This window comes from Plecotus auritus (genome assembly GCF_963455305.1).
Source record: "Plecotus auritus genome assembly, chromosome: 1".
Lineage (NCBI taxonomy): Eukaryota > Metazoa > Chordata > Mammalia > Chiroptera > Vespertilionidae > Plecotus > Plecotus auritus.
The window spans coordinates 40743024-40753754 of record NC_137770.1 but is presented as its reverse complement, the minus strand read 5'-3'; positions in this window follow the sequence as shown (position 1 = coordinate 40753754).

Sequence of the window (10731 nt, the reverse complement as noted above, 5' to 3'; positions counted from 1 at the left end):
ATATTTTGAGATTTCTCTCATCTACATGAAATAGTCCCAATGGTTGAACCATTGAAAATATCCCTAACCCTTGTGGCTGTTGCTTATATACAAAAGTGTGTGTGATTAAAGAAAGGGAACACTGCTTGGGCAATCAGACCCAGCTTTCTCAGCCTTGGATTATGGTATGATGGGACCTAAGAGAAGCACCTATTACTTTAGACCCTTGAGTATCATCTAAGACAGAAGAGATCCCAGTAACACCTTGGCATGCCGAGACTTAACTCAAAAAGTGCCACAGAGTGCCCATTGAGGATCTGAGGACAGAGTGAAGTATTCGAGGACTACAGTCTTCTTACAGTATCTCCCATCAAAATAGAGAGAGGGAGGAAACATTATATAATTTTGTATTAATAATACATGTGTAACTAATAATTGTATTATTAACGGTGCTTTTAAAAGTTAATATTTAAAAAGTCAAGGACTCTTTTGAAATACTCTAACAAAAATGACAGAAACTTTAAAATGGGTTGTTTATAAACAGAAGATAATCCACTTAGCACAATACTAGGGTTCCTTTGATTGGAGAGTACTTATACTTAGAGGTTGTTTTTATTTAATGCTTCATAATTTTCTCTAAAATTACAGCATATTTCTTCAATATGTGGACTAATATCTCTACCGTTTTTATAACTTTTTTCAGCGATCAGAATTTTGACCATTAACCTATGCGATCACCTGCACTCACTTGGCAGCAGGCCCTCAAAATGCAGGATTGTGTCCAGCTGTGGTGACTGTGAAATGGGTTCAATTTAGTGGAAATTGAATGAAATAGTGAACGAAAATAATACAATAATGCATCTGAAATAACAAGGGTAAGTATTGCTTCATGAAACTCATTTCACATATGAATATATGTGTGTGTGTGTGATTGTATGTATTACATGTGTACTAGTATACTACACATATGTTGGCCTAGGACCGTGGTCGGCAAACTGCAGCTTGTGAGCCACATGCAGCTCTTTGGCCCCTTGAGTGTGGCTCTTTCACAAAATACAATGGCCTGGGCGAGTCTATTTTGAAGAAGTGGTGTTAGGAGAAGTTTAAGTTTAAAAAATTTGGCTCTCAAAAGAAATTTCAATCGTTGTACTGTTGATATTTGGCTCTGTTGACTAATGAGTTTGCCGACCACTGGCCTAGGAGAACTTAATCCAATTTTATTAAATGTTAATGCCAAAAGGGCTAGTAAGGGTTCACCTAGTATAACTAGCATGAGTAATCTAGTTTAATGAATGAAGAAACTGAGCCCTGCACTGAGTAAGCACCCTGGTTAATGTCACACAGTCAGGCAGTGCAGAGCTGGTCCCAGAACACACGATTTTTGGCTCAGTCTGCATACTTTCCCCTCTTTCATCACAGTTAAATGAAACCAGCTACTTCTACTGCCAACGTTGCCACTTTAAAGTCCTCAAATAATACGGACATGTTAAAATTATGATAAACTTTTCTAGAGGTAAATGGTGTATGAAATCAGGAACTATGTCATAGGAAATTGTTTACAATCCATGCACCAAACTTCTTTCTTCCCTCCACCAAATCTCTGGAATGCAATTTTGCTTTTTCCCTTTGTTTTCAGCAGGGCCAGTTACATCTCTAGCTTTTTGTTGTTGTTGATCCTCACCCAAGAATATCTTTTTCATTGATTTTTAGAGAGAGTGGAAGGGAGGGAGAGAGAAGAGGGAGCAAAACATTGATGTGAGAGAGACACATAGATTGGTTGCCTTCCGCAAACACAGGGCCGGGGCTACAACCAAGGTACATGCTCTTAACCTTTGACCGGAATCGAACCTGAGACCCTTCAGTCCGCAGGCCGACTGTCCACTGAGCCAGGCTGGCTAGGGCACATCTCTAGCTTTTGACAGAGAATTTTCCTACCCATCCTGGACTTAGAAATATATGTCCAAATTAAAAGGTTTTAGTGTGATAGGAAAAAGTCACTTTGAAATCTAGTGACTTAGCAGCATAAATTACAGGCTAGCTGAATGAACTACCAAAAACTCCATTTGGAAAATGTTGCACTTCTTGAAACCAATATAATATGTCAACTGGAACTGAAAATAAATAATTAAATAAATAAATAAACAAATAAATAAATGTTGGGCTCATTTATGTTTTCCTTCCCCCTCCTGAGCAGGGTTCAAGACATACTAGTATTTCTGCTTGGCAGAAGGGAGTGCGCCCCAGCTCCACTGGAATGTTCATTGAATTGGGAATTTGACTTTTCCTGCCAGAATCCAAGACCATCGAGAGCCACTGTTCATGATGGTTCTGTAGCTTCAGCCACTCTATTGAAAACTGTAAATGTCCAGAGGGCAGAGGCCTCTGAAGACTTCGATGCCTGGCTTTCTAATCATGAGCCTTACCCATTCAGTGTTTAGGTGACCATTTCTTCCAAATTTGGCTCTTGGGTCATATGTATAGTTTGTAACAATACATAATAATAATCACAGTTACTGTTATTGTAACAACTAATCCCACTCACTATCTACTGAATGGCTTCAATTGTCTGAAATCACCTACATTTCCTGCATCTGCTGTCAGAATTGGAAGGTATTTGGCCTTTCATCTTTGGGAGACAACTAAATTTGGTGTCCCACATGAGACAGTGACTCCTGATGTGACCACACAAACCATGCTGTCCGCATTCTGAGCGTCTGTTGAAGATGACCTACGTCTCAGGGTGAGCATCTGTGTGAAGATACTTTTCTCCTCTCCTTTTGCACGTCCCCTGGTGAACAGTGAAGTAGCTGATCCACAGAGCCTAACCCTGTTGAACACCATGAGCTAGTTGTACAAGGTAAATGTGTGAACCTATACAAGAATCAAACAAAACTGGAACTTTGTTTTATTTTATACTTTAAAAATTTAGTATTGAAAGTATTACAGATGTCCCTTCCCCCCCGCACCCCACAACCGCACCCCTCCAGGCCTTCACCACACTACTGTCTGTGTCCATGGATTATGCATTAGAACTTTGTTTTAAAGCAATACCATGAGATTCCATAATAACTGTCTGTGAAACAGGTGACTGCTTGAAATTTTGATGAGATATAGTCTGTGTTGCTTTTTTATTATAGGGCTGGCAGAATAAATAAACTCCTTAACCAACACCTTCAATTCACCTTAAAGCTCCCATAACACTGTGCAAGCTCCTGCAGGACGCTGTAGGACCTGCCAGTGAGGGAGGACGACTGTCGTTCCCACCGCCTCCCTGCAGAGGCACACTCAAGGATGGGTGCCTGGTGGACTCATGTTTGTGCCTCAAAGAGCCAAGAGCAGAAACTTAGTCCTTCCCACCTCTCGCGTTCACATTCCCAGGGTACAGGCTATGTGGGAAAGCACAGGCCTCCCTTGTCTAGATCGTACCAGAAGCACTGTTCAGGATAGTGGTTAGCGCCAGGCTCCCAGCTCTGCCACCTACTAGCTGCTGACTTGAAGCAAGTGTCTCTGGGCCTTAATTTCCTTTTCTGTAGAATGGGGATATGACTAAGGGACTTAGCTCATGGTGTGTCAGTAAGGCTGAAATGAGTTGGTACATAGCAAGTGCATTGAAGAGTGCTTGGTGCATGCCAGCTGCTCATAATCTGCCCATGAAACCAGTTCCATCTGCTTTATATACCGAGTAAAAGAAGTCTTCAGAGCCTCCTGCTACTTTGCTTCTCTCTTGTATGTTTAAAACAAACAGATACCTAGAAAACTATATAAATCAATTTATATTACAATGGTAATTACAATCAGGTTATTTAAATTATATGAAAAACTGGCAATTACAAGAAAGCAACAAGGCCCTGCAGGCATGGCTCAGTGGTTGAATGTGGACTTACGAACTTGGTCATGGTTTGATTCCTGGTCAGGGCATAAGCCCTGGTTGAGGGCTTGATCCCCAATAGGAGCATGCAGGAGGCAGCTAATCAATGATTCTCTCTCATCATTGATGTTTCCATCTCTTTCTTCCTCTCCTTTCCTCTCTGAAATCAATAAAACTAGATTTAAAAAAAAAAAAAGTGCAGCCAGCTGGTGTGGCGTGGCTCAGTGATTGAGCACTGACCTATGAACCGATTTTCTCTCATCATTGATGTTTCTACTCTCTCTCCTTCTCTCTCTTCCTTCCTCTCTGAAATCAATAAGAAATATATATTAGAAAGAAAGAAAGAGAGAAAGAAAGAAGGAAGGAAGGAAGGAAGGAAGGAAGGAAGGAAGGAAGGAAGGAAGGAAAGAAGGAAGGAAGGAAGGAAGGAACCAGAAGCACTGAGCAGATGAAGAAGTCTGTCCCATCAATCAGGTAGACACCTGTCAGCCTGCAGGCGCATGCGCACACCCACACAAGGGTGGGCCCATTTGCAAGACCTCCCTTCCCTCTTTCCACGGCTCCCACACACCATGGCCCACCTGTAAGGAAGCTTCAACATTACCATTCGCCTCCTTTCCCCAAACTTACATTTTGCCATCTCTACATTTGATATGATTCTCTCCTTTATTAATCAGTGTAGATTCCGTTGGTCCCAGGGAGTTCTTAAAAAACAGTCTCCTCCCAGCACAGCTTCTCTAGGCGCCTCGAGGACAGACGCAGGACAGGAAGCTTGGGGTCCTGCACTCAGGGACACTGCTGGGCCTTCACAACCATGCTGGGGCCGGGGTCAGAGAGTTCTGAGTGGGGAGGAGAACAGTGCCCATCTAAATGTTTTATACATGAATACCCCATTCACTCACGTATTTCTTTTATTCATTTAATCAATTTTTTTTTGAGTTCCTACAATGTGTCAGACCCAGCTGCTAGGTTTACGGAGGGACAGGGGACCCAGACAGACAAAGGCCTGTCCCCTAAAGAGCTGCCAGAGTCTAGAGGGGGAAGAAGCCAACATGCAAGTCTTACATCTGCCCAAGGATCCTCCTTCAGTGCCACTCTGGAGGAGATCAAACCTGCTTCTCCTGTTGCAGGTGCTGACTGAGAAAGGTTTACACCACCCCTCAGCACAAACTAACAAGTCTCCCAGCCATGGCGATGTCTGCATCTCATTCTTAGGTTATCTAGAGCCCCCTGAATCCACAGAACAGTCCTTCTACCCACACTTCCATTTTAGTCTTCCTCTCCCCACACCCCTTCTCCCATCCAAAATCCATAATCCTCTGCCTTGACTTGCTGATCTCAGTAGCACTAGATTTTAAAAACAAAAAAACCACTTCTCATTGTCTACCTATAGCAAAGAAATGTTTTCACTTCTTCCATTGCCACCCGTATAAACAGAGGAAAGAGGATGCACATAACAGAAGTCTATGTGTGCCCTGGCAGGTTTGGCTCAGTGGATAGAGCGTCGGCTTGTGGACCAAAGGGTCCTGGGTTTGATTCCAGTCAAGGGCACGTACCTGGGTTGCAGGCTCCTCCCAGCCCAGGCCCTTGTCGAGGTGCATGATGTTTCTCTCACATCAATGTTTGTCTCTGTCTTTCCCTTTCTCTTCCACTCTCTCTAAAAATCAATGGGAAAATATCCCTGGGTGAGGATTAATGAGAGAGAGAGAGAGAGAGAGAGAGAGAGAGAGAGAGAGAGAGAGATGAGAAACATAAGTGTATGCTAGGGCTCAGTGCCTGACTCTGAGACCCACCACTCAGATTCCCAGAGGGGAGGGGATTTACTCTTTCAGGCCCTCAGCTCACACCTTGCTGAATGTTGCTGGAAAAGCAGGTCCCACTGGCACAGAGGAATGGGAAGGAATCAACGCTTCTGTAGTATTCTGGCCCAAAATGCATAACATCAATTTAGCCTGAAACCCAAACTGAAAAGTGTCAAAGCCATAGGAGACGGGGGAAGGCAGAGTGTCCCCGACTGAAGGAGACTGAGAACACATGACAACCGAGGGCAACGTGGGATGCAGGGTTGGGTCTTAGGACAGAAGAGAGGTGCTGGTGGCGACACGGTGAGCTCTGAGTTAAAGTCCGCTGTGCAGCTAATGGTATTGGTTTTGATCATTGCACCGTATCATGTAAGATAGTAAATCAGGGGCAGTTGGGGAAAACGTATATAGGAACGCAACTATTTTTACCACTTTTCTGTAATTCTAAAATTATTTCAGAAAGAATGGTTTGTGTGTGTGTGTGTGTGTGTGTGTGTGTATGTGTGTTTATAAAGAAAATGTTTTTAAGGCAAAGCACTCCTTTCCCTTCTCACTCTTTGTCATTCTTTGTTGACTGCTTTAATCCTCAACATGAGCAATAGAACAGTGGTCTTATTACTTGGGCGCACCAATGATCAAAGAGACAGTTCCTTAAGGCCAAAGGCCACAGGCCTGCCACCGGCGCTGTGTTAGGGTAGGTGGTCCTCCTTGGCCCTGGGACTGAGCCCCTCCTAGTGGCTGTCCAATGGGTCCTGGGTGAGGACGGGCATCTCCAGGGAGCCCAAGGCTTTGTTTCCCATCTTGGGGAGGCTCAGGAGAGGTCTGTGGGATTAAATTCCCCACAAAATCCTTGGACTCACACCCCGTCGGACAACAGCAGGGTCTGTCTCAGATTATGCCTGTGGTTGGGTTTCTCTCTTCAGGCAGTCACTACAGAAGAAGAGGAAGTGAAGGCAAAGCACCCATAATACCCTCATTCTTTCCCAAGACGGTTCATGTTTTGTAGCTTCATTAGCATTTGCAGATAGAAATACATTTTAAGTGGCATTATGCTAAGTAATTATTTTTACAGGATGTGAAATTAAACACATTTTACTCAGCAGGAAATGATTCCTGCCATGTACTGAGCTTGGTGACAGCTTGAGAGTTTGGACGGTGGATTGCAAGAAGGAGCAAAGCCATCTATGTATTTAAAAAAAAAAACACAAACAAACAAAAGCCCTGCCAATCTGAAATATTCCACCAAAGGTAAGTCCTTGTAGCAAAATAATTTTGGCTGGATGGAATATTAAAGCTGCTACTATAAATTTCACGCCTTGCATTCCTAAAGCAGATGCGGAATGATGATGCCAAAAATTAATTGGAAATAACCCGTCTTGTCTTGTGTACTCTGTCCAGTAGAGGGCACAGCAGAGAAGCGTTGTGTGCGGCGACTTGGAGGCTGATAAGGCTTGTGTGTAATTGCCTCTGCAAAGATATGTAGCAACATGCTTGGATGCTCATTTGCATTTAGGAATGTGGTTCAGAATAGGAGGTTTAGGTTTATAACTTCGGTTTCGTCTGTCAATACATGGGAGACCTTTGGTTGTTGTGAGCATTATGTTTACCAATGCGCAATGTTAAGTTGCTGGATTTAATTGTTACAGTACAGTGAATTATTCTATTATTTCTCCCCTCTTCTTAGCCTAAGAAAAATTCAAACTTTCCAGGCTTTAAGGCAGGATAAAATGGCTCTGAGCATGTCAGCGTCTCAAGAGCACGTTATTTTCTTATTGGATTGTATTAACTTTACAGATGGATATTTGAAGGAGAATTAGAAGGCTTAGAGATGGGAAATTTGGGGAAAAAAAGAATAATGTCTTAAAGATTATTCAGGTTCTCTCTCTCTCTCTCTCCTCTCTCTGGCACAGATTTCTCTTGTGTAAACTTTCCACGGTCTAGGTAAAGGATGTTTGGCAGTTCCACTTAGTTTAAAAAACAAACAGTCCCCTGTTCCTGATGCACACATTTGGATCCTAAAAGACAGAAACATGACAGATACAAACAAACCTTCATCCGTAAGCACTCTCGTTTGCAGCTGAAGTGAAAGCTGTGGGAATAAACTACCACATCATAAAGCCTAACAGAAAATAATGCTAAAGAAAAAGTCACAGGCCTAGCTCCTGCCAGGGAATCGGCTATTTCCTGAGCACCAAGTGGCCAGGAGTGGGCAAGCTCGGCTGTCCTGTCCACGCTGCAGGATCCGGCCCTCAGCCAGGCACCAGCCAGGTGGGTCTGCAATCCCTGTAGTCCCGCCCCCACCCCCACCCCACCCCCACTCCCACCCCCACCCCCACCCCCACCACAGACTCTTCCTAGCCCTTTCCACCATTGTGGAGCCTTCCACACAGTCCCAGGATCAGAGACACCCCACTGGGAAAGTGAGCTGACCTCTGGGTGGGGAGCCAGGCAGGTGGGCTCAGGGGTGGCAGGAGGCTCCCTGTGTCCCCTTTTTAGCTTTGACTTTTGTACCATGAGCAAGTATTGCCTAATCTTAAAATTGTAGCGAAATGGAACCCACACCCATCGATAAAGAGTGGCTCGTCCATTCCCGGACCTGCTCTTGTCAACCCCTCTCCCCGCCAAGGGCATCACTTTCTCGCTCCAGTGTTTTTCACATAAAAATAAGCACCCTTCTCTACTGAAGATCTTGTCAGCATTGCTCCCTGGAAACTTTAGCTGTTTCGATTGTGCTGCTTCTTTACAGATGGACTCCTCCCTCGTGTGTGTGGAGGGTGAGGAGGGGTGGTCCTGAAGGTCTCCCGCAGGAGGGCGAGGAGGAGGGAGACAACAGGGAGATGGGGAGAGGCTGTTCACCACCAGTGGGTGTGGCGGGAGAATCCCACCTGCAGGCGTATACATTTAAGGGTTGAGTTTTAGGCCGAGTTCAAGTTTCATGTGAAAGTTTCACTGCCTCCCACCCACCCCTCGAAAATCCTGTGGGTGGTTTGTCACAGAAGGTTGTGTATGCACCCAAAATGGCAAGAGCCGGGCTTCAGCTGCAGCTACCAATAAAAAGCACAGATCTTGCCTCCCATCTCACATAGCTGATTCTTGCCGGGGCTGACCGGCGGACCCTGAACGACGGATGGATGATTGCTCTCACACACGTTTCTGTGAGAGAGAGGCTAAGGCGCTACTTGGCTATCGCCGCCAAGTAGCCCTGTTCACCTGCCTCCTTTGGCTTTTATTCAAACAACAGCTTGCACTCAAATTAACCTCTAGATACAATCAGCAGGGTAAGCATCCTTGAGAAAGTATATGCTTCTACGAGGTCGGGTCTAAAAGACTAAACACAGAGATTCTAGCAAAACACCCCGGGGATCCGACTTGTTTGGAAAAGTCAAGGCAGGGGCTGCCGTCTTGGGCAAGGTCCCCTCAGAGGCCCCCGACCTTTGGGAGAATCCTCCTTCCAGACATTCCAACCAGGTCCCGCGTTTCCCCACAGATTCTCTTGCCTTAAAATCTTTGTAACCAGAAGCTATGTTTAATATTGCAGATAACTACTCTCATGGTACATCAGCCAGGGTCCTGTTGCCATGAACAGAATTTATTCCAGCAGAAAGGGACTTATTACCAGGCATGAAAGGGCTCCCAGAACTACTGGGAGGGCTGAAGAGACAAGCTCTAAGTTTAACCTTCCCAGGATGCCCCCAATGCTGCTCTGCAGAACCCAGTCACCCACAGAGCTGCGCCTTCTGCAACCAGGCAGCTCCGTGCCAGAGCCGGAAGCTACTGCCCTGCCCCCAACTCCAGAACCACCACACCACCGGCACCCGCAGGAAGCCACCCACGTGCCCACTGGAATCCACACCAGCCTGTGGCTGACCCATCATGGCTTTCAACACACGCGAAACTAGTGATCAGATACAGCGAAACTAAACGTGCATCGTGACGGTGCTTGCCAGCAGAAAACACAGAAATGAGGGCTGGCTCACTGCCGCCTTCGGACTCCCAGGAGTGTGTCTGAGCGGCCGACCCGTGCTCACGTCCTGAACCCTGGAGTGAATGGCCGCACGGAGGCTGCTGGAGGAAATGGTCAGCATCAGTACACCATCTACTACACTTCAGGTTACAGAGATGAGAACTGCATTGTGAGGGAGGGAAAAAAGAGCCTATCGTTTCTTTTGAACCACAAAATAAGTGTGCATTCAGAAATGGACAAATTAGTAATGCAGGATTGTCCCAACAAGAATTTATAGGACCTGAGGTTGGCACACAAAAAAGGCGGGGGGGATGGGAAGTATTTCCTCCATTTTAGCAACAGATGAACTAGCAAAGGTCAATGCATTGTGCCTGTTTTGTTATATCTAGCGCCTGTCAATCAATACATGATTAGAACGTGGTGCAGAAGAGCTAAAGGAAGCTGAGTTTAGCTGCTAATAACGCAGAAGCTGGTGGGAACCCCCTGCTGTGAAGGCTAGGACTGAGGAAGGAATATCTGGTCAGTCTGCAGGACCTGGGGCTGCATGAGCCAAAATCAGAGGGCCTGCCGATAGGAAGGAGACAAAACAAATCTGCCCTTTTCCCAGTGGCATTTGAGAAGTCATCCTAGGACAACCCGCACGTCAGTGGAGTGTTTCCTGGGGACCCTGCTGGAAGGCAGAGTAAGTGTCACACCTGGGGCCAAGTTGTTTATGCTAAAGAGCAGCTAAAGAAAGAATTTCTGGAAATTCAAAATCAAGTGACCCAAGAGACTACACACATGCATTGCTCCAAGGCTTTCAGAAGCTGGAAGACATCTGTAAAGAAAAACATAATCTACAACAGAGTAATAGCAAACACAGATGCTGAAGAGACAGGAGGTGGGCAGGAGCTAAAGACAGCAGCAATTATCCTGAGGGGACCCCTCACAGAGGTTCATGCAGCCTCCAATGGAAAGACAGAAGTCTAGCAGAGAACCCGAGCTGAAATGGTAGCTGAGTCCGGAAGGCCACGCAGAGTCACCAGTATAAGGTTCAGTCGCATTGGGCCTTGAGGGCAAGCCGAGTCAACTGCTCTACAGCTTTGAATTACCTTCAGTGCAGACATGAACTGTTCTAA